General features: G+C 31.8%; 3 long non-coding RNA genes across 9 annotated transcripts; 2 read left to right on the top strand and 1 right to left on the bottom strand.

Moving 5' to 3' along the window:
- Positions 1-1348: 1348 nt before the first annotated feature.
- Positions 1349-6480, top strand: LOC117128306. Its single transcript, XR_004451587.1, has 2 exons — positions 1349-5652; positions 6262-6480. It is a non-coding gene; the product is annotated as an uncharacterized LOC117128306 (long non-coding RNA).
- A 2537-nt stretch (positions 6481-9017) lies between these two features.
- On the top strand, positions 9018-13580 carry LOC103838518. 3 transcript variants are annotated; one of them, XR_627149.3, is made up of 7 exons: positions 9018-11713; positions 11815-11874; positions 11962-12158; positions 12273-12422; positions 12504-12618; positions 12757-12782; positions 12858-13580. It is a non-coding gene; the product is annotated as an uncharacterized LOC103838518 (long non-coding RNA). The 3 variants fall into 3 exon arrangements; XR_001956126.2 differs by having other exon boundaries at positions 9019-11713; positions 12246-12422; XR_004451558.1 differs by lacking the exon at positions 12757-12782 and having other exon boundaries at positions 9020-11713; positions 12246-12422.
- A 1129-nt stretch (positions 13581-14709) lies between these two features.
- On the bottom strand, positions 14710-20969 carry LOC108870848. Of its 5 annotated transcripts, XR_004451557.1 has the most exons (5): positions 18365-20963; positions 16043-18259; positions 15886-15951; positions 15415-15475; positions 14710-15288 (listed from the first exon to the last, which is right to left on the bottom strand). It is a non-coding gene; the product is annotated as an uncharacterized LOC108870848 (long non-coding RNA). The 5 variants fall into 5 exon arrangements; XR_004451556.1 differs by having other exon boundaries at positions 15886-18259; positions 18365-20964; XR_004451554.1 differs by having other exon boundaries at positions 15415-18259; positions 18365-20969.
- Between the last annotated feature and the right edge of the window lie 575 nt (positions 20970-21544).

The following is a 21544-nucleotide window of genomic DNA, read 5'->3' as shown; positions in this document are numbered from 1 at the left end:
CATTCGCTTTCTGCGTATCGGACTAGTTCCAAAGAAAATCTATCTATTCCCCTGAAGAGTTTATCATTGCGAGCCTTTCGCTTTCTGCGTATCGGACTAGTTCCAAAGGATCTCTGTCTATTCCCCTGAAGAGCTTATCATTGCGAGCCTTCCAAATATACCATATTATCCAGGGACTTCAAAATCACCCATGTTCCGCGAGTGCGCAATCAGTTTTCGGACTTTTTAGCTAAGACTACTAGGATCTTTCGTAGAGAGTTACTTTTCATTGGTTGTTCTATTCCGGTCTGGTTATCCAGACCACCTCAAGTTTGAGTAATAGAATGACCGTTCGACGTCAAAAAAAAAAAATAGAAACTATTTATTTGTTTGTTATTCTATTCCGCTTTAGTTTTTCAAATCGCTCCAACACTGAGTAATAGAATTATTTTTGTCTTTAAAAAATCCTATGAAATTTTCTGGTGGTTTTTTTTGTCTTGTTGACTTTCTCTAACACTCGACCTCTCAAACCTTTTTATCTAACACTCACAACTTTCTATATGATTAATAGGTTTTGAACCGAATCCCATACGTCTTCTATACTAAGAATTAGAAATCTAATTATATAAAAAAATGTTGGAGTCTCTCCTGCTGAGGACACGTCATCAAATAAGTGAACCACAGCTTGCCACATGTCCTCCTCACACTACAAAAACTCGATCTTCGTTTGGGTTGCGGAAGGGCTTTTACACAAGTGAGCTTTCTTAGTATTGGGCCGGAAAATCATCAGACACTTAAGCCTGTTAGACGCCTTCGCTTTGTCGACGTGAAGCCGACTTTAGTTTCTAAGTTTCATCGTCGTCTCAGAAAGCTGATTAGGTATAACATCAATGGAGATTCTCAAAGTTTCAGAGAGATGAGTCTTCTTCATTAATCGTTGCGTCTATGTCGGTTCGTGTTGTATCGTATCGTTCTCGATTCATCTCTTTACTGGCGTTACAAGTTCCATTGATTCAGCGTCATTAATGAGATCTTAACTCTTCTGAGCCACTGCAACCACGATCATTCAGTTAATGATTATTATCCCTTTCCAAGCGGTGGGTCTCTACCTATAAAAAGATATCATCCTCACAACTCCAACAGCATTTGAAGATGACCAGCATGGTCTAGAGATTGGCTTCTCCTCTTTCTGTCCCTCAACAGGTTTTGTTTCAATCTTTGGAATCTTTTTTTTTTCTGTAATCTGATATTTTAAAGCGTTCATGTAGTAACTCTCACGTCCTGAATTTTTCTCACTCATATATCAGAGTTGTTCCTTTGGATTTAAATCATCGGAAGTGTTGATCTTTGTCGTATTAAGTTGTTAGTTCAATCCAATTCAACAAACTTTTATTATCTTTAAATGTTTTTTAAGCAATTTGATTGTTTTTGTTTCTTGCAGGTTATATTAGTCAGTGGAAAATTCTGAGTCCATGTAATTAAGCTACCGCAAACTACAATGTTGAAGCTAGCATATTGAATTGTTTGGAAGAGCCTCTTCTATTCACTTGGTGATCATCTTTAAGGATGTTTTAGCTTCTTTAGTTCTCTGTTTTAGTACTGCAGATTTCTAGGCTTCTTGTGATTACTGACATTGTTTCTTTTTGGTCCAGACACAATCAAATCATCATTCTACGAGGTCAAGAAGCTGCTCAACTCTAAACATCTCTTCTTTAAGGAGAGGAGATGTATGCTTATCACAACCGCTGCAGCCATCTCGACAACTGCGTCAGGTTACGAGTCAGCATCGTCTGGAGCAGCATCACTGTTTTACGTGGCGGAGTCAGGAAACTGGAGAGATTCGCAGGGAGTGAGGAAGAGGAAGAGTCGGAAATGGCGGAGGGTTCAGAGTCTGAGACAGAGGAGACGAGCAAGAAGCAGATGAGAGTGGAAGGAGTATCCGCGGAGGTGAAGAAGATGAGAGAGGAAGCAAGTGTAGGATGATCCGGTGAAGATCATGTGTGAGAATAAGGAGTTGATGAGGAGGAAGGCATTGGAGCTGAAGGAGAGGAAAATTGGGTACGAGTGGAGGCGGTGGAGATGGAGAAGCAGAGAGTGAGGTGGATGAGATAGAGTAGCAAGAAAGAGAAAGCAAATGGATAAGGTTAACCGTTAAGCTAGAGAACTTGCGAGGAAGGCTTGAAATGGAAAGGATGGTTCTGATTATGAGGTGAAGAGATATTGAGTTGGCGGAGTTAAAGTCGTTGTGTAAACATGTTGCAACCGATTACTATCGATATAATCAGCAAAGTCAAAACGTATTTGCATGATTGATTCGAACAGATTAAGCATATTTATAATTATATTTTCCTGAGTTTGGTGCAGAATATTTCAAACAAAAAATTAGTTAAAATATGTAATATAACCTAATAATTAGTTAAAATTTAAAAATATTAAGAAAAATCGAGTTTTTAAAATTAAATAGAAACGGAGCTACCGTCTAATAAATAGATTGTAGTACTGCATTATGAGGAGACGAGCAAGAAGCATGTTACTCTCCATTTTAGATCAATTAATATAATTAAGTTTTTTGAATCAAAAAAATCAAATAAAGAGTAATTGAAATTTTATGAAAACCCACAAAGATAAAAGAGTTTATAGTTAAAGCTAAATGTTTTAAAATCTACATAAATAAATTATTAACACATAATATAATGAAAATGTAGTGAAATACATAACATAGCCAAAAATACTTAATATAACAAAATATATACATAAAAATAAGCTAAAAAATAAAAATAATTTACAGATTAAAAAATAAAAAAATTAATCCAACAACTTATTGCTTATTTTACATTTCATTAATTTAAAGTCACCAAAAATTTTAAAAGAGTGAATTTAACTATTTTCGATCATTTAGCTCAAGCTGAAGAAACTATAGGAAAACCACAAAAAGTACATAATCAGAATATATATTTCAAGAAATAATTTTGAAATACTCTCCATTTCAGATCAATTAATATAATTTAGTTTCTTTAATCAAAAAATCAAACAAAGAGTAGTTGAAATTTTATGAAAACCAACAAAGATAAAAGAGCTTATAGTTAAAGCTAAATGTTTTTAATTTCTACATAAATAAATTATTAACACCTAAAATAATTAAATTTAGTGAAATACATAACATAACCAAAAAGACTTAATATAACAAAATATATACATAAAAATAACCTAAAAATAAAAAACAAATTTGCAGACAAAAAAATAATAATAAGAAATTTAATCCAACAACTTATTGCTTATTTTACATTTAAAAAGTCACCAAAATTTTTAAAAGAGTGAATTTAACTATTTTCGATCACTAAACTCAAGCTGAAGAAACTATAAAATATTGAGAGAAATCCGCGAAATTACATAATCATAATATATATTTCAAGAAATAGTCTTGAAATACTCTCCATTTTAGATCAATTAATATAATTTAGTTTTTTTAATCAAAAAATCAAACAAAGAGTAATTGAAATTTTATGAAAACCCACAAAGATAAAAGAGTTTATAGTTAAAGCTAAATGTTTTCAAAATCTACATAAATAAATTATTAACACATAAAATAATTAAAATTTAGTGAAATACATAACATAGCCAAAAATACTTAATATAACAAAACATATACATAGAAATAAGCTAAATAAAAAAAATTAATCCAACAACTTATTACTTATTTTACATTTCATTAAAGAAAAGTCACCAAAATTTTTAAAAGAGTGAATTTAATTATTTTCGATCATTAAACTCAAGCTGAAGAAACTTATAAAATATTGAAGAAAACCACGAAAAGTACATAATCAGAATATATATTTCCAAAAATAATCTTTAAAATAACAAAATATAACATAAAAATGAAAAATAAAAAATAAAAACTTATTTTCATGATATAAACAAAAGATTAAGGTGACTATAGCTACTTATATTTTTATACTATATTCTAAAATTTATATATTAAAATAAACATACTAAATATATAATCAAAATTAAAATTTAAACAAAAACCCAGGCGTAGCCCGGGCCGACCCTAGTATCTAATACTATAAAGAAAAGCGTGACTCTCTTCTCCTTCATCCACGTAAGTAAATAGATTATTGAGAGCTTGACACGTGTCTATCTCTCTAATGGACTTCAATATTATTTTGGTTTGTCATGTTAAAGGGTTCGAACGTTTGGGCTATGAAAAATTCACAGACAAGGTCACGACGTTCTCTTTCTTCGATGATGTCGACTTTAGATTAGGATCTCCTTTAGATTAGGGCTCTTCGTTTTCTCAAGCACGAAAAGGGGCAACAATGGGGATTCTGGAATCTATGTGTCGATCTACGTTCCTGGCGTTTCGTCTGTGGTTCATCTTCCCCATTCATCACAAGATGAATCACGATTCATCATTCAATGCTCCTTATCTCTCATTCCAGGCGGTGGAATTCAATCTATAAAAAGGTCCATCTCCATCCCATAAATATCATCCTCACCATCTTACTTATCTCACGAGAGAAACTTCGTTTCTTTTTTTGACATCGAGCTAAACTTCTTTCAGTATTATACGTAACTCATTTGTCATACTCTCTGATTTGAAAGCGGATCGTTGTTCTTCCACCTTGGATGTCCGACTTTTCAGGCTTATGGGTTTCATGGCCGAGAGTTTCAGTCCTTAACAAAAGAAGCTTTCATCATCATCCTAGATTCTTATTAATGTCAATCAGTAAGTAAACTTTTCCTTTTCCGTTCTTCCCGTCCACATGGAATTTACATTCTACATTTTTAAAATTTTGCATCTGTGTTTGACGATTGAAAATCAGAATCCGATTTCAATCTATGGATCTGAAATCAAGCGCTGGCGATTGAAAAATGTTGTATGGTAAAACTCCAGATTATTTTATGTATAGAAGATAATGCTCCCACGTTCTTTATGGACGTGTGTCAAATTCGCAATTCTTCAGCATACCAATAAGCCGAGAAAGCCTTGGGAAGGATCCAAAGAAAACAGGTTACGTAAGAATCAGTGGTATCAGCGTCTAAATCTTTTCGCTCTCTTATTTATATTATGGGATTATATTGACACACAGAAACAAAAAAAGAGTCGATAGGCAGAGGAAAGAAAAACGGAACAGAGATGAGGATTTTACATAGATCCACTTCTTGCTCTGTTCTTCTTATTCTTCTCTTGGTCTGTTCACAAATTTAAAAATGATTGGCTTATCTTCGTAATGGGGGTTGAAGAATATTCACAGGCCACAGCTTTGATAAGAAATGATCCAAGTTTTTATTTTATTCAAGATTTATGGTCTTTCACGTTTACCAAAAAAATTTAAGAATCTACAACCAATTAAGTTTCTTCATCTCTTTTATTAAGATCTTGAAGATATACATAGATGAACATCCCATTTTTATTAATGTTGATACACTCTCTTATGTGTACATAAGCTCTAACAGATGACTTCTCCGAAACATTTTTTTTAAAAGGGTAAAAGATTCAATCTCTTGCTTTTTATTTATGATTTAGACAAGATCGTATATATATTTGGTGTGATAGTCTTATCGTTGTTCTTTATATTGTTTCAACATAATCCTCATAAATATTTTTATTTCTTTGAACTATTAGCTGGTGTATGTAGTAAAAACCCTCCCAAAAGCAAAACAAGTGGTTGAGTTCACGGATAAAATTCAGCATCAAGCTTCATCAAATTTGGCAGACCTGGAAAATGCCGGTCTAAACTATCGGCTACGATGCCATATAAATAATTTAATGTAGGAAACTTCAACAGAAAAATAAGGGCGATGTGCAAGGAATAAATGAAGGGTAAAGTCTCATAAAAAAGATCGAACGGGTTAGTAAAGAATACACATGTATATTATAATAAGCAAAAGGGTCTGTTAACTATAATTCGTTTGGGTTTATAAATAAACAAAAAAGTTTCAAAATCCACCGACTGATATAAAAGACCACAAGTTGTGATTAAGCACCTTGATTAACACATTAATTAGGAAATGAACAAAACCAAATTATTGATGTAATAGATGATAACGAATTGTTAATAAAAAAAAAGATGATAACCAAAATCTGTGGGGTTGAACAAACAAAAAAGAGAACTCCAAGAAGAAAAAGCTTGAAAGCATATGAAGAAAAGGATGTATTGTCCTTAATATCATAATTACCCATGGTTAAATTAATAGGTGATTACCATCTCCAAATAGATGAGTATTTAGTGGTGACAAATAATTATGATAATAAAGTAATATACACAAGAGATTCACTAGAACATCCATCAAACACTTGCATACTCTGAATTCTAAAGTGTTTATAAGGCAGGTGGTCAAGAAGTTAACCAAAGACAGTTATGGTCTAAGGAATGTAGAGAACATCAACCACAGATTACAAAGTTGTAACCCGGTGACCAATCAATTATGAACTTTAATAGCATTTTTAGTTAAAATAAATTAAAATTTTTAACTAAATTTATATTATCAGTTTATTTATTCGCCCGCCCGTAGGGCGGGTTTACCCTAGTATATATATAAAGAAATGTTCGCCTCTCTCCCGTGAAGCCACGTCATCAATTCGTGCGTTCTGAGAGTGACACGTGTCCCATTTTATATTTAGGGCCAAAATAAATGAATGCAGTTAAGGGTAATTGAACCCAGCACCTCTAGCACTGGTAATTTCTCTTAGAACCACTAGGCTAAAGTCACTTTTTATAAATACGTGGCCGCAAAAATACTTATTATCGTGTCAGCTGAAAGCCCATGCTTCTTCTGCTTGTGGCCAGGGCCGACACTGAACTGACGTCAAGATGAAGATCGTGAAGTTAAAAACTTTGCTCCAAACAGTTTTGCAATGTTTCCAACCTTTATAACTTGATGCATATAATATATATCAAAATACATTTGTTGTACACGCTTTTATTAGTTTTGCTTTTAAAATAAGGTATTTACAGTTATAAATGTTTTGTGCCAGTGAAGTAATGATTGAAAAATCTCTATACATATGTCATTTTAAAATAACACCCAACTTCTATATATAGTCGATACATATGTCCATGTTATATTCTAGACTAAATATTTTCTCTTTTAAAAATATAGAAAACAATTTTTTTAGTCTACAAGCAAATGTTGTAGAGCAATTATGCATTATACAAAATAATATATATTTAAAATCCATACACAAAAACATAAAAATTGTTATAGGCCTCTTTCTGACACATGCACACTCCACTATGAATAAGAATTAAAAAAAACAGTATTGTCATCAAACTTTATCATAAATCCACATTTGTACATCTATAATTATGAATTGGACAATTAGTTAATTTGATACAATACCAAAGCAAGAATAATCGAAAAACAACTATACTACCACATACTAATAAGTAAGACATAACAGATAACCAAATTCTTGAATCTTAAAACAAATTTCAACTCGAGCATTTAGTGAATATCAAATTAACTAATATCCCGCCCGTAGGGCAGGCCGACCCTAGTATAATATACTCCCTTTCAAAAACGATCAATGTTTAAAAAAATATATTTTAAATTCTAAATCTCAGATAGGGTTGGGCATTTTTTTTATTTCATTTGTTATTCATTACGATTCGAAAAATCTGGATATCCATAAGTCTCTAGAGTAAAGAAAATACTAGAATCGATATCCGTTAAAAACGAAGCAAATCAAAAATACTGAAAGTTATAGGGCCGGATATCCACTTTGCTTCATTTTTATACAAATAGAAGTATATATACAAATAAATAGAGAGTTGTAAATATATAATTTTATATAATAATTATTTTAGCATATAATTTTAATATTTTTTATTTATAAAATTACTTATAAAATTATTAAATTAAGAAAGAAATATAAAATATATATAAAACTACAATTCTCTAAAATTTTATGTTTTATAAAATTGATGGAGTATATAGTTTCACTAATTTTTACATTTTGCTTTTTTATCATGTAAAATATATTTTTTGAAAAGAGAATTCGGCCAAAAAAACACAAACTTTTCACGAATTGCCAAAGAAAACCTGTACTCGAGTCTGGCCAAAAAAATCATTTACTTTTGTTGACATTTTTAGTTTATTAATAAACTTAAGATTGACTTGCCAATTTAGCACGCCGTGAACTCATAGTTAACTAGACGTTAAATGTTGGCGTTAAGTGAGTCGTTTTACTTGATTTGAAAAAATAATAATGTAAACCCCTGGATTCGAACTCGGGTTGGTTGGTTCAAATGACAAGGTCTTTTACCACTGGGCTAATGGAACTTTCAAAGTACTTACTAACATGTTTACTTTTATTTGGTACTGATTGAATATAAAAATATTCTCTAAAAACTTAAAAAGATCTTTAAAATTCCAAAAAATTGAAAAATAAGAAATTCTTTATAAAATTAATTTTGAAATTAAAATTGAAAATAAATTTTATTTTTCTTTTTAAAAAATAAAAACTCTTCCAAAATTTCTAAAAAAATTAAAACGATCTTTAAATTCCAAAAAATTGAAAAAATAAAGAATTTTTTTATAAAATTAATTTTGAAATTAAAATTAAAAATAAATTTTTATATTTGTTTAAAAAAATAAAATTTTACTTTTCTTAAAAAAATAAAAAAAATCTTTCAAAATTTTCATAAAATTAATTTTGAATTAAAAATAAAATATTTTTTTTCTTTAAAAAATCAAAAAATTTCCAAAATTTTCATTTTAAAAAAAAAATACAAATTTTTTAAAAATTATTATAAAATGCAAAAAATTAAAGTTACAATTATCAACTTTTTATGTGTGTATAATTAATTTCAACTTTTAGCAAATGTATTAAAAAATTAAAAATTTTGGAAGATTTTTTATTTTTTGAAAAGAAAAGATTAAAATTTTATTTTTTATTTTAATTTCAAAATTAATTTTATAAAAAATTTCTTTATTTTTTCATTTTTTTGGAATTTTAAAGATCTTTTTAAGTTTTTAGAAAATTTTGAAAGAGTTTTTATTTTTTAAGAAGAAAAATAAAATATTATTTTTAATTTTAATTTCTAAATTAATTTTATAAAAATCTTCTTTATTTTTTTGGAATTTTAAAGATCTTATTAAGTTTTTTAAAAAAAATTTATATTTAATATGTACCAAATAAAAGTAAACATGTTAGTAAGTACATTGAAAGTGCCAGTAGCCCAGTGGTAGAATACCTTGTCATTTGACCAACCAAGATTCGAATCTAGGGGTTTACATATTTTTAATTTCAAATCATGTAAAACGACGTCGTTTCATCTCATTTGAAAACGACGTCGTTTCACTTAACCCCAACAATAAACGACGTCAAATATTTCTGTTAAATTTATTGACGGCATGCTAAATTGGCAAGTCAGCGAAAACATTATTAATTAATTCTAAAGTCAATGAAAGTTTGGTGTTTTTTTGGTCAGCCTAAAAGTTCATGTTTCTTTTGGCAATTCGTGCAAAGTTGAGGTTTTTTTTGGCAGAATTCTCTTTTTGAAAATAAACTTGTATAGGTTTTTCTTAGATTTACTTGTATTGAATAAAGTGTAAGAGATATTCATAAATATCCGTAATTGTTCGCAAACAGTTATAATTTTTTTGGATAGCCAGAAAACTGGATATCAGTATTTTTATAGATTAAAATAATCAAAAATTAGAAATCTGTTAACTACGTAGCAAATCATAAATACTGAATACTACATTAGTATCTGCTATGTGTCCACCCCTAATTTCGGTTCCACTAATTTCATTTATCCAGTGCAAGATATGAGTCACAACCCACAGAAACATAAAAGAGGATTTTTTTTATTATTATAGCTTATTTTTTAGATAAGCGAAAATCATTAAAAAGAGATGGAATTCTTACAAAACCACTGAAATGATTTCCATCTTATATTACATGTAGAAAATTAAAAATATTTTTTTTAATTTTTACAGAACTCTAATATAAAATAATAATCTAGTTTAATATACTCGAAATATGATTTTAAATATGTACACATTTATATACATATATTCATTGAATATATTATAAAAAAAATATTATTTTAGTTTAATATACAAAACATATATAAGAGCTTCTCTTTTTAAATGATTTATGAAATGAATGGTGAAACAAACATAATTAAATTTAGAAAATTTGGATATATTAAATATATGACCAAATTTAAAATTTTTGTAGGATTTAGTTTGACATGAATTGAATATTAAAATTAGGATCACTATATTAATTTCTTACGCAATAAAATATTAGTATAGATATATTTGATGCATTTAGATTGAAATCAAAGTTTGTAAGGGCGATAAATTAAAAGGTCAATCAAAATGATGAGTTTTTCTTTTTCGAAACGTTTTTGGTATTGATTTTTCTTTTACAGAAATTATAATATACAGTGACCAAGATAGAAAAAATAATTAAAATAGTCTATTGGTGTTGAATTTTTAAATATTTTGTAATAGACAACGACTGAGATACAAAAGAAGAAAAGAATACTAAGAACATGATTAATGGAAAGACCGTAACTTTAATGCTATAAAATCAAATTAAATAAAAAGTAACTAAACTATTGGAGCTAAAAGTTATGTCTGCCTTCCATTTCGTTCACTTGTCAATACGAGGGCAAGGCTTAAACGAACGAAGTCGCCACCATCTAAATCGGGTCTTGATTTACTAAGAGGGTCACAAGAATAGGAGAAAAGCTTAGCCACACATCTACAGAACCATCAACCATTTAAAAGCTGCTGTCAGGAAATAAAGAAAAAAGCAGAAAAAAAATAACTAATGACATATATCCGATCATGTTTAAGCAAGTAGGAGGAGGGATCTTTACCGCATTTTTCTATTGTCCTTTCCAAAAACTAATTTTAGATCTGCCACCGTCTCTGAATAACCGCACAAAATGCTTAGTCACTGAATCTCGTCTTCCTTTGGCGCCACCATCCCAACCAAGGGCGAATGTAGGTTTTACGTTAGGGGCACGTGCACACTGCTCATACTAAATTTGATATTCAGAATTTAGTTTAAGTATTTTAGTGGTAATTTTTAGCTATAGAAACAGTCACTAAAATTGCTTTGTGCACCCATATCAGTCTATGATTAACATTTTTCATTTTTTTTTCCTTACCACTTATGCACCATCTTATTACTAGGATTCTTTGGATTCACCCATGACCTCAACAAAAAATCGCCAAGATTGAGCGATGAGTTTTCTGATCTAAATCCTACTATATAAAAGAAACTATTTTTAAAGCTTTTTAGGCATGCCCATAGGACAAAATATTTAGAACCAGTTATTTAGACATGTCATCAAGAGTTTTTGAGTTCCCCGCATAAAGACCTAAATAAGCATGTTTTAAGCTACGTCTATTATTGAAACCCAAATTCTCTCCACTTTGTCGTATCACCTTCACCAGTCAACGCTATTTTTGGCTTTGATTAGGTTCACCTCCGTATTCCTTCCCTTCTCTAATCTTCTCCAATAAAAATCCGTGGAACTCTTCAGCTCCCCCTCTCTTCTCATTCTATCGATATCTCTGTAAATAATTGATGCAAGGATCGGGAATCAAACATCGCTTACTCTCTTATTGTGTCTCTCAACCGGCTAATCTTTAATTCCACTGTTGAAAATGTCTGCTTCCGATGCTATTTCTGTCCAGACAGATGTTACCAAGGCCAACTTTGACGATCTCCACGCTCTTGCAAATACGAACTTATAACTCCCCGGTAGAGTCTATTTTCTTTTTCAGTTTTAAATTCACCAATCCAATTGAATCGTAAAATATTTTTCACACTCTCATATGTTGAACAAATATGTTTCATGTAAGGCTATGACCTCAACTAGGCGGCAGCAACGAATCGTTTGTCGTCCGTTTTTTCATTGAGCTGTAAGTTCATACTCGCCATTTCAAAGTTTCCATGCTTATCTCCATTTATTTCTTCTTTTCCTTAACTTATATTATCTCCAATTACAGTTTGGTCATGCTGTATTTGTCTTTGTGGGATGGCGCAGCCACAAGTTTTGGGGGAATTTGTGCTCAGGCTATACTACCCACTCTGTCATGGTGGTCATCACGGTGAATCCTAAAAATTTTGGAGGTATTGGTGGGACAGAAGAGGTCCTCCCACGTGTTGAGATCTTCACAGTGCCTCTCCAAAGTCCAACGACTAGGTTAATATAACTCTGTCATCCTATATTGTGAATACTATACGACTTTAGAATTCTCCAACTAATGGTCATTTATTTCTCTCTGTTAAGACCCATAAGGCTTATTTTCTATGTAAGGCTACGATCGTCGGTGTCCTCCAGCAAAATGGTTGGTCGACAGAAGAGGTCTTCTGTCGCTTGCACTGGTTGCAGAAGGAGATTGGACAAATCCAAGACTTCACTACAGTGCAATAGATGTGTTTCACCAAACGTCACTGGAGTCATCAGGTACAGAATAATCATACTCACACGAAGGTAGAATAATCCAAAAGTATCAACAAACGTCACCACTTCACGCACTTTTACCAGGTTCCATGCCGAGTAACCTTTAGATGATGGCTACGAAAATGCTGTATTTGTGGTGTCTGACACGGAGATGACCAAACAGACCAAGAAAAATGCAGCCACAATGGCTCTTGAGGAGGTTAGCTTCCACCCCAGCACTCCATTCATCTTATATTTTTAAAATGGTCAAGGTTGCTCTCATTGACTCACTAAACTTAAACCTATTTTAATTTCACCCCCAACCACTGAACCTTCACCGTCTCTTCAATCACTGAAGATGTGGCTCTCAACACACATTCAGAGGTTGGCTAATATAAGTTTAATTGAATTATTGTCTGGGGAGCTCTAAAACAAAATACATGCAAAACTGTTTTCCAGGTTGCAAGCAGCAGCAAAGCACCACAGGTGTACGACTAATCGGAACAACCACCAGCATCTGGCAACTTCACATGTGATGCATACACGAAAGAAATGGACGGTGAGGCAGCAAAACCACCAAGCTTTGGAGACGATGAGAACACCCGCAAGCGCCTGTGAGTAATATTTTCAAGTCCAACAATGTCATTCCCACTTAACTTCTGTACCTTAAATAACTATTTTCCATGTTTTTTATTTTTCCAGCTTTGGTTTTTTTTTTTTGAATTATCTTCTGCTTAACTGTTACTTGGTTTTAAAATAAAGTTTTTTTAATAAAGGGAACGTTGACGGGAATTTGCATATTGGGAAAAAGGCTTTGTTTCACTTTGTGCATGAATACATATTCAGATAGTAAAACAGCCATCAACCTCAATATTATAAGAATCTGATGCCGTCTTATTTTTAAAAGTACCACCACAATTTGACTAACATATTCGAGAGGTTTGATGGCGAGGTATTCGGAGTACAACAACACACAAGCCCACTTCATCAAAGAGTTGAATACTTACATGCTAAAAAATAAAAATCTTGGTTTCCATCACTTCTCAAGAAAACAACCCAAAATATGTGCTCATCCTCTTAGAAAATCTATTTCTGAATCTGAAGTTTGGTAATGTCTTTAAGCTATCTCCTACTCGGTGAATAGTTACTTTTATTTTAAATAAAGAGGAACGTTGACGTGTCTTTCCGTATTTAGCAAAACAAACCTCTCCTTTATTTATGCAGGAATACATATTCAGAAAGTAAAACGGGTTAACTTCTAGACAGCCTATCAAACTACAAAATGGCAACAAGCTTAGTGATGTCTTACAGCAAAACACGACAACTTTTAAATTAACCTATCAATCCAGTGATTTTCTCAAATCGAAATTTTTAAAGCCCAACTAATGCTCATAACTATTTTCACCCTAAGATTCATATAGATCGCATAATTAAACTATCATATATAACTAGTGGTATTCCGGCGCTACGCGCCGGGTTCGTATGTTTTATTTTCTAATAATTTTAATTTTTTTGTATCAATTTGATAGTCCTTAATGATTGTAGTGAATTACTTTGTTTTGAAGTTGTTTAGGTCAAAAATGAATAGCATAAGTGATTTTCACTAATCGATTCAATAAAAATAGAATAAATAGGTGATAGTTGCACCAAAGTAAATATAGTTGATCTTAAAGCATAAAGTAAAATTGATGTTCCAAAAGAAAAACATGCAAATGCATGTGTTTGAATGAAGATAACAAAATTTTCTCCTTTTGTCCATGTCATAGATGTGAGAATATGTTAAGAATTCATTGTGGACATGTTGGTTAAATACTTTGTCTTCAAAATAATCTTGAATTCATGTTTATTGTGTTGCATTTTTTATTTTATTTTAGTTTGTAATGTATATTGTAAACTAAGACTTGGACTTCTTTTTCCAGATTATTCCATTTAGTTTACTGTTACGATGGATTAAATTGTTTTGTTATTTATTAATAGTTTTTCAGTTTATTATATCTGTGGATGGTGGTAATTGGACAATCGTTCTTTAGAGTCAAAGTGTGCCAAACATAGTTTAATCGCAGTGCTTATATTGCCGTCTGATCAACAAAATTGGCAAAACTGAAAAACACAACATTTTCTGGAATTTTTCTTGTGTTAAAAGCTTTTGACGAACTAAAGGTCAACTTTGGGTTCACACTCAGGTGGAAGACATCCACCCAGCTACGTTCTTATGTTTATATCCCCGAAGTTTTAAAAAACGTTGTATGTCGGGGAAAGCTATTTCCTGTAGAGTCAATTTATCTTCGATGGAGTGTGTTTGGAAGAGAAATAAGAAGCTGGGAAATATTATGTTATTGACTCACTTAGGTGTATAAGTGTTTAATTTTAAAATATCAAAGCCCAAATATTTGCATAGACAGAGACCTAATAAGCCTTACAATTATTAAACTGAAAGCATAAACTATGAAAATATGATAGATGACAGCTGGGCTGAACGATAATTGAGAGCCACTATAACGTCTACTCAAGATTGGTACACCTCATTGGCTTCTTAGTTGTAGGCTCTGGTGATGTCCCAACTGGGTCTGGGTCTGCAGCCTTGCTCCCGCTCTCACTCAGATGTGAAGATGAAGAAGTCTTGATGATGACTTTGTGGGGGTAGACAAAGAAACTGGACTCAGAGCACGATCACACATGCAGCAAGAGTGAGTTTTTTGTCCAACTGCGACTTGATCAGAGCACAGAGACCAAATCCCTTGGAGTCTTGAAAGATGACCTCGAGCTACTTCTCGTAACCTTTGAAACCGATTTGCAGACAAAGCCATCTCACCTTGTTGTATGAGCGACATGACTTGAGAACGATTGGATTGGGGAACCAGTTTTGATTTAGACGAAAGGAAAATATAAACTGAAAAGTATAAGAGAGATATAAGTATATTAGGAGACTCAGTGCACGCTACAACTCGATATTGTCATGATTGACTTGAGAGTAAAATGATTAGAAGAAAGAGTAAAATGATTGGACGAAGCTTACGTTGGAGTAGACAGAAGATTTGAATTTCTTGATTCCACCGTTTGGGTGAACGTCTTCAATGCTGTAACCGATGGAATATTTAAAAGTCAATAGCCTATACAACTATATGGAATATTATAACTTTGAATTTTGTTTACAACTCTAAATCGAACTTATGAACATTTTAGCTTTCACGTGTTTAACTAACAAAAAAAACTGAAAACTTTTGGGTCATAGCACAATCAGAGCATCATGATGGCACACATACATGTCTTAAGTCTCTGGTTTGGTCATTTAAAAGCAACATCCAAACAAAATTAAGTCTGAAAATCAACTAAAATTCTCCAATCTTATTTCTCCTATCCACACTTATTTTAGTATACGTACTAAAAACCTTTATAAAGCTGCTTCTTTCTGCTTTTTAATACAGTCACGGAGTTCATTTTAAATGAGGAAAAGATCAATACAAACTAATCACACTTGAAATCTAACCTTGTTCACCGCATTACGTTGGTAAAAGCTGAATGCGGGTAGGACACAAGCAAACCTTTCCTTGAACTATGATCATAAAGAACGAACAATGATAAGACTACCACACCAAATATATATATGTTCTTGTCTGAAATCATATCTATGAAAAGAGGCTTACATTCTCATCGACAAAGAGCATGTCAACACTCGTCAATTCACCTCCTTTCCTCACATTTCTTGCTTCCCTCTGGACCTCCGCAACGTTGGAGCAGCGTCCTGCTTTCAAATCAGCAAGAAAGACTTGGGAATTCACCATTGTAATAACCAGAAATTGAACAGAGAGATCTTCTGGTTCTCGTCGAAGCTGTGATGCTCATGTCTGGATGAGGAAGTATTTATACCCGAAGCTCTAGTGAGTAGGTACGGGAAGAGAAGGAGTCGGATTGAATGCTGAGGAGTGGAGAAATCACGAATTAACAGGAAGTAAAGAAGAGCAAGATGAAACGTTGTAACGTCCATGGCGTTATCATCGACTTTCATCTCGGAAAAAGCGGCGGCCGTAAGATGAAGATACGACTTAGATGACGACATGCGATTTCGGGTCTCAATGCATTATATTTAGAGATAGGCCTGAAATGAAAACACAGAATATGGTTTAATAAATCCACACACCCAAGCCCAGACAATTGAGACCCAAAACAAAAATAAAATGTTGTGATTGGCCAATTATTTTTGATGACGTGGCAGTATAGATTTTGAGGAAATGCTGCTTTTAGTATTGTGATAGCCGACCTCATCAAGCTTTATAAACTTTTTTGTTTTTTTTTTCTTTATAAACTCTCTTATTTCCTACAAGAAGCCATAATCAAAGTTTAAAAACAAACACTTAAAAACTAAGCATTGTAATTGAAGATATTAAACTATTTGATGGAAAATGAACATTTTCTTATACACATGGCAATGTTATCAGTTGACTTAGGTCTATTTCAAATTAAACCAAAATCTCCAAGCTTGCGCAGAGGCCAGCCACTAGTCATTGTAAATTGTCGTAGTTTTACAATTGTTTGTATCTATTTAGTATGTGATTGTGTATTTATCATTTAATGATAACCATTTAATGATAACCATTGAGTAATCCATTAATACAATTTTAGATGATTAAAAACATAAATATATAGCTGAACAGAAAAGTAGAAAGACTCGGCCAAAGCATACTTTTACCAACTTGTAGTTGTACGGAAAACAACTTTTTCATACCTGAACAATTCGTATAATTTCTATTTATACCCCAACTATTGAGAAATGTCAACAGTTAACAATCGACTCACGGAATTATGGTCAAAGTTGATTTTCAAAAAACAAAAACGAAATCAGGTATGTTAAAACGCAATTTGATAGTTTATGTATGCGTTGAACTAGCTGAGAAGTCTAGGTAGAAATAGAACTTATACGACTTGTTCAGGTATGAAAAAGCGTTTTCCATACTTGTACAATAGGCTCTATCACCTGTCCAAATTACTGCAAACTTTCGTTATTAAAATTGAAAATGAAGTTGTTGTGAAACACAGCACCATTGGTCTAGTGGTAGAATAGTACCCCACCACGGCACCGACCTTGGTTCGATACCCATATTGTGCAAACAGATGGGGTGATGATGATTTGAGGCTTTAGTGATGGTTGGTCCCTTCACAGATTTCTGATTACTTGGATGATATACTAGCCCTGTAACTGAGCTCCTTCTTTTATTTTTTTATTATCTCAAGATGGTTTTCCTATTCGTGAATTTGAGGCAGTGCATGTGACTTGAGCATGAGGTTAATTAGTCTATCGCTATTCACAGATGATTAAATGGGCATATATGAATCGTTCAGGAGATCTACTTCTCATAATTCAAACATGAACAAGCTATTAGAGAAACATAAGAAGCTCAGACTACACTAGGCTTTCCATAGCATTTTGCTTTGTGAATGTGTTGGTACTCTTCAAATAAAGAAACACATGTAGATTATAGCACAAGCCAATGTACAAAACACAATAGGGAAAGAGCTAGTCTCTAGCTCACAAGTCTTAAATAATTATATACATGTACCAACACCTGACTAAATAAGCCTCAATTTTCATGTTTTCTATGTACAAATCATGTTTCCTTTCATGACTACTCATACCACGCTTTAGAAGGGACTCTAAGGTGAGAAGGGTACTAAGCTTTTCTCGGTTTTCTTCTCACCATGCACAAAAATATCTCTGTACACATTGACGAGGATTGAGCCGAGAGTGTTTGTTGTTATGCTCTCAAACATCTCCTAGTCTAACCTATCATCCCCGATGCATGCCACAAAATCTGGTCCATTTCCTTCTTCGAGCATTTCCTGGTGACAAGAGCTTTGCTTACTCCCTATTAGTAACATAAATTAGTTAAGGAGTCAGACTAAGTATAAAGGCTGCAACGATTCAATGCAATGAATACAAGGACATTAAATAACAGAAGAAAGCGTATTACCTGAGGCCTAACTTCAACAATCTGGTGACCTTACCCCTCCCGCTAACAGTAAATATAGTGTTATTAGGATCAGTACACAGTGTCTTCAACGCAGACATAACTTCAGCACTTGGGTCCTTTACGATGGAGGTCTCAGGAACAAAAGTACCATCATAATCCAGAAAGATTGCTCGATTGCTCGATTTCCTGTAAGCACTGACAGCCTTCGGAAATTAGGAGAGAGAGCAATGAGTCTAAAACCTAAACTCCATCATGTGTACTAACTAATGTAGTGATGGTGCTTTTTATGGCCTAGTTGCTTCTCAAAATCAGCCATGGTGATAGCAGAGTACATTGAATCAGCTACCGCATCAACGTCCCAAGGATTATTAACTCGAATTGCGCCACTTAATGAAGGAGAGCAACTAATGATATATCAAATCGCTAAGGAAGTGAGAAGCTGAATTGAAGGAGAGCAACCAATGATATTTTAATAATACCTTAATTTTCAAAAAATTTATGAAAATATTTTCACTAATTTCGTAATTACATAAATTTATTCAACTCAAAAAATAAGAACTTCTCTACACTACAAGATATCCACGTATGCCCACTAAAGGATCAAGCTGATCAAACCAAAGAGCAGATCAGAAAAGAACAGAGTTTTGATTTTGATGTCCTTTCCTTAAACGAACAACTTGGACAAGGAGAGAGAGGAGGACAAGGAGTGAGAAGGGATGCGAGAGTAGGGAGGAGGGGAGAACGAGAGAGACGATCGTGGCGTAGGGTTAACCTTGAAATAGGCGAGATTCTTGAGAGAACAAATGTTTCAGAAATGAAAAAAAAAAAAGAGAAAGTGGGAAAGCAATAGGTTTCGTTTAGATACAATCATACAAATGAAAATACGAATGAAAATACAAATGGACTAGTAGGTTTGGTCGATGAGGAATAGGGGTACCAGTGTCATTATAAAAAAAATGTATAGTAGAAATTCCATTCTTGCAAATTAAATTATTATTGATGTATATAGAGTGCAATTACTCTAATATTTATGTGTTCTTCTGAAGCATTCAAAGACATCTTTTTTATTTAAAAAGTTTATCTTTACAAATCAGTTTTCTTTTACTTTCCCTTTTATTTCATCCGAAAAACTAAAACTTTTCGATTTTAAAGTTTACAAGCTTATTGAAGTCACCCAGATAACTGAAACAGTGATTTTCAGAAAGCTCAGTCTCTTTTTAACACGTGTCAATAATGTGTCACACTCTAGATTATTGTTCAATCTTATCTTTTGTTTGCCGGGATTTTGTTAGGTTTTACCAAACTTAGCTTTATGGGTTTTAAGACCATTTTCAACCATTAGAAATCATTTTAATTGTGTAATTAAATTTTATATATTTTTTAAACCATTAAAATATTAATTGCATGATATGTGGATGAAAAAAGTTTAGAAGTATTTCTAAAACAAGAGTTTTTAGAGTTTTTTTCACTCTCTCTCATAATTTTTTTTTTATTTCTTTAATTTTAATAGAAGAGTTCTGATTGAAGAACCTCCATTGGAAATGGTTTAAGATCTTAAAAAAAGCTTTATGGGTTTTAACAAAAGTGGGTTTAACAAAAAAATTTCTCCAATGGCAAAAATGTCAAAACTTGTAAAAATGAAAGAAAAAAGTTGGGAATGGTGAGTCCGTGGAAAGAGAAATATGAGTAAAAAATATTCTGAACAAAATACAATGTATGATTAATAAATAAAAACTCTGTTTGCAAATGATGAAGACGAAGCATGAAGTAGCGGAGCAGCCAGATTCTTCACAAAAGAAAGCTCAAATATTCAAATGGGCTACATAGAATGAAAAGTTCTAAAATAGACTTTTTCTTTTTCTAATTAATTTACATTTAAAAAAATAAAAAGTAGGGAATTGAGTCAAATGACCTTACCCTTGTAAAAGTTGATAAATTATCAACCTAACCATTTAAAAATTTGTTATCTGGGTCGGATCTTTTCCCAATCCTTAATTCTTTTGTTCTTCTCCTTTTCAAAACCATTGATGGTTCAATTTTTCCAAATTTTTTATCTCAAATTTTATTTATTTATTTCGCTTCTCTTCTTTAATCTGCATCTTCTTCATCAGCAATTATCATTTTCTTAATCAGTTATATATTTTTCTTTCTCTTTTCTTCTCCATTGATGAATCTCTCATCCAATATTGAAATTTAAAAAAAAAACTTCTTAATTCTACACTATATTATTTGTATCTAAAATGTGATTTAAATAATAAATTATTTATTAATAAAAAACAAAATTGAAGTTAAGCAGATATATTACAAAATATGTATTCGCCATGAATAATCTGTAATTTAAATAAATTGGAGGTGTGTATTATAGGCATGTGTGTTCGGGTCCGGGTTGGATTTTTTAAATTTCGATTCTATCTTGTAACACGTTCTAAATCTCATTCTATCTATATTATTAAAGTTGAAGTACACATTGAGATTGTTTGGAAATATGGATAGTAGTTAAAAAAAATAGTACTGTTTGAAAACATGGATAGCAGTAAGTTAGGAAAAAAAATAATGGGCTTAATGCTACTAAAAAAAATTGAAGTCCATTACATTATATTAAAAAGTAATGGGTCTATGTTACTTGATATATATTCAAATCAAAATAATAATTTAAAATTAATTAATATCAAAAATTCATTCATATATGTATATATATATATATATATATTCAAAATTTGATTTTTACTAACATATTTTCCAATAACTATTATAAAAATGTTTTCAATATATATAAAAAAATACAATACAATGCTCAATTTCAAACACCAACTTAAATTATGGTTTTTATATTTCACATTAAATTTTAAAATATAATATATGTGATTATTTATATGATTGTACGTATAAAATATTATTAATTATAAGAAAACTTATTTGATGGTACGTAGAAAATACGATTAATTATATGATAACACATATTTTGTAACCTATGATGACACATATAGGATATATATATATAATAGTGATTAGAGGTGGGCGTTCGGGTTCGTTTTCGGGTCTTTTTGGGATTTTGTGTTCAGTTCAGATCTTTGAAGATTTTGTTCGGATTTGGATAACCAATTTAAATAGGTTTCGTTTAAATATTTGGATAGAGAATTAATAATTATTTAAGTATTTTTGGAGTTTTGAGTATATTTT

The sequence above is a fragment of the Brassica rapa genome, chromosome A09, assembly GCF_000309985.2.
Source record: "Brassica rapa cultivar Chiifu-401-42 chromosome A09, CAAS_Brap_v3.01, whole genome shotgun sequence".
Classification (NCBI taxonomy): Eukaryota; Viridiplantae; Streptophyta; class Magnoliopsida; order Brassicales; family Brassicaceae; genus Brassica; species Brassica rapa.
This window is presented reverse-complemented; position numbering and strand designations above follow the sequence as displayed.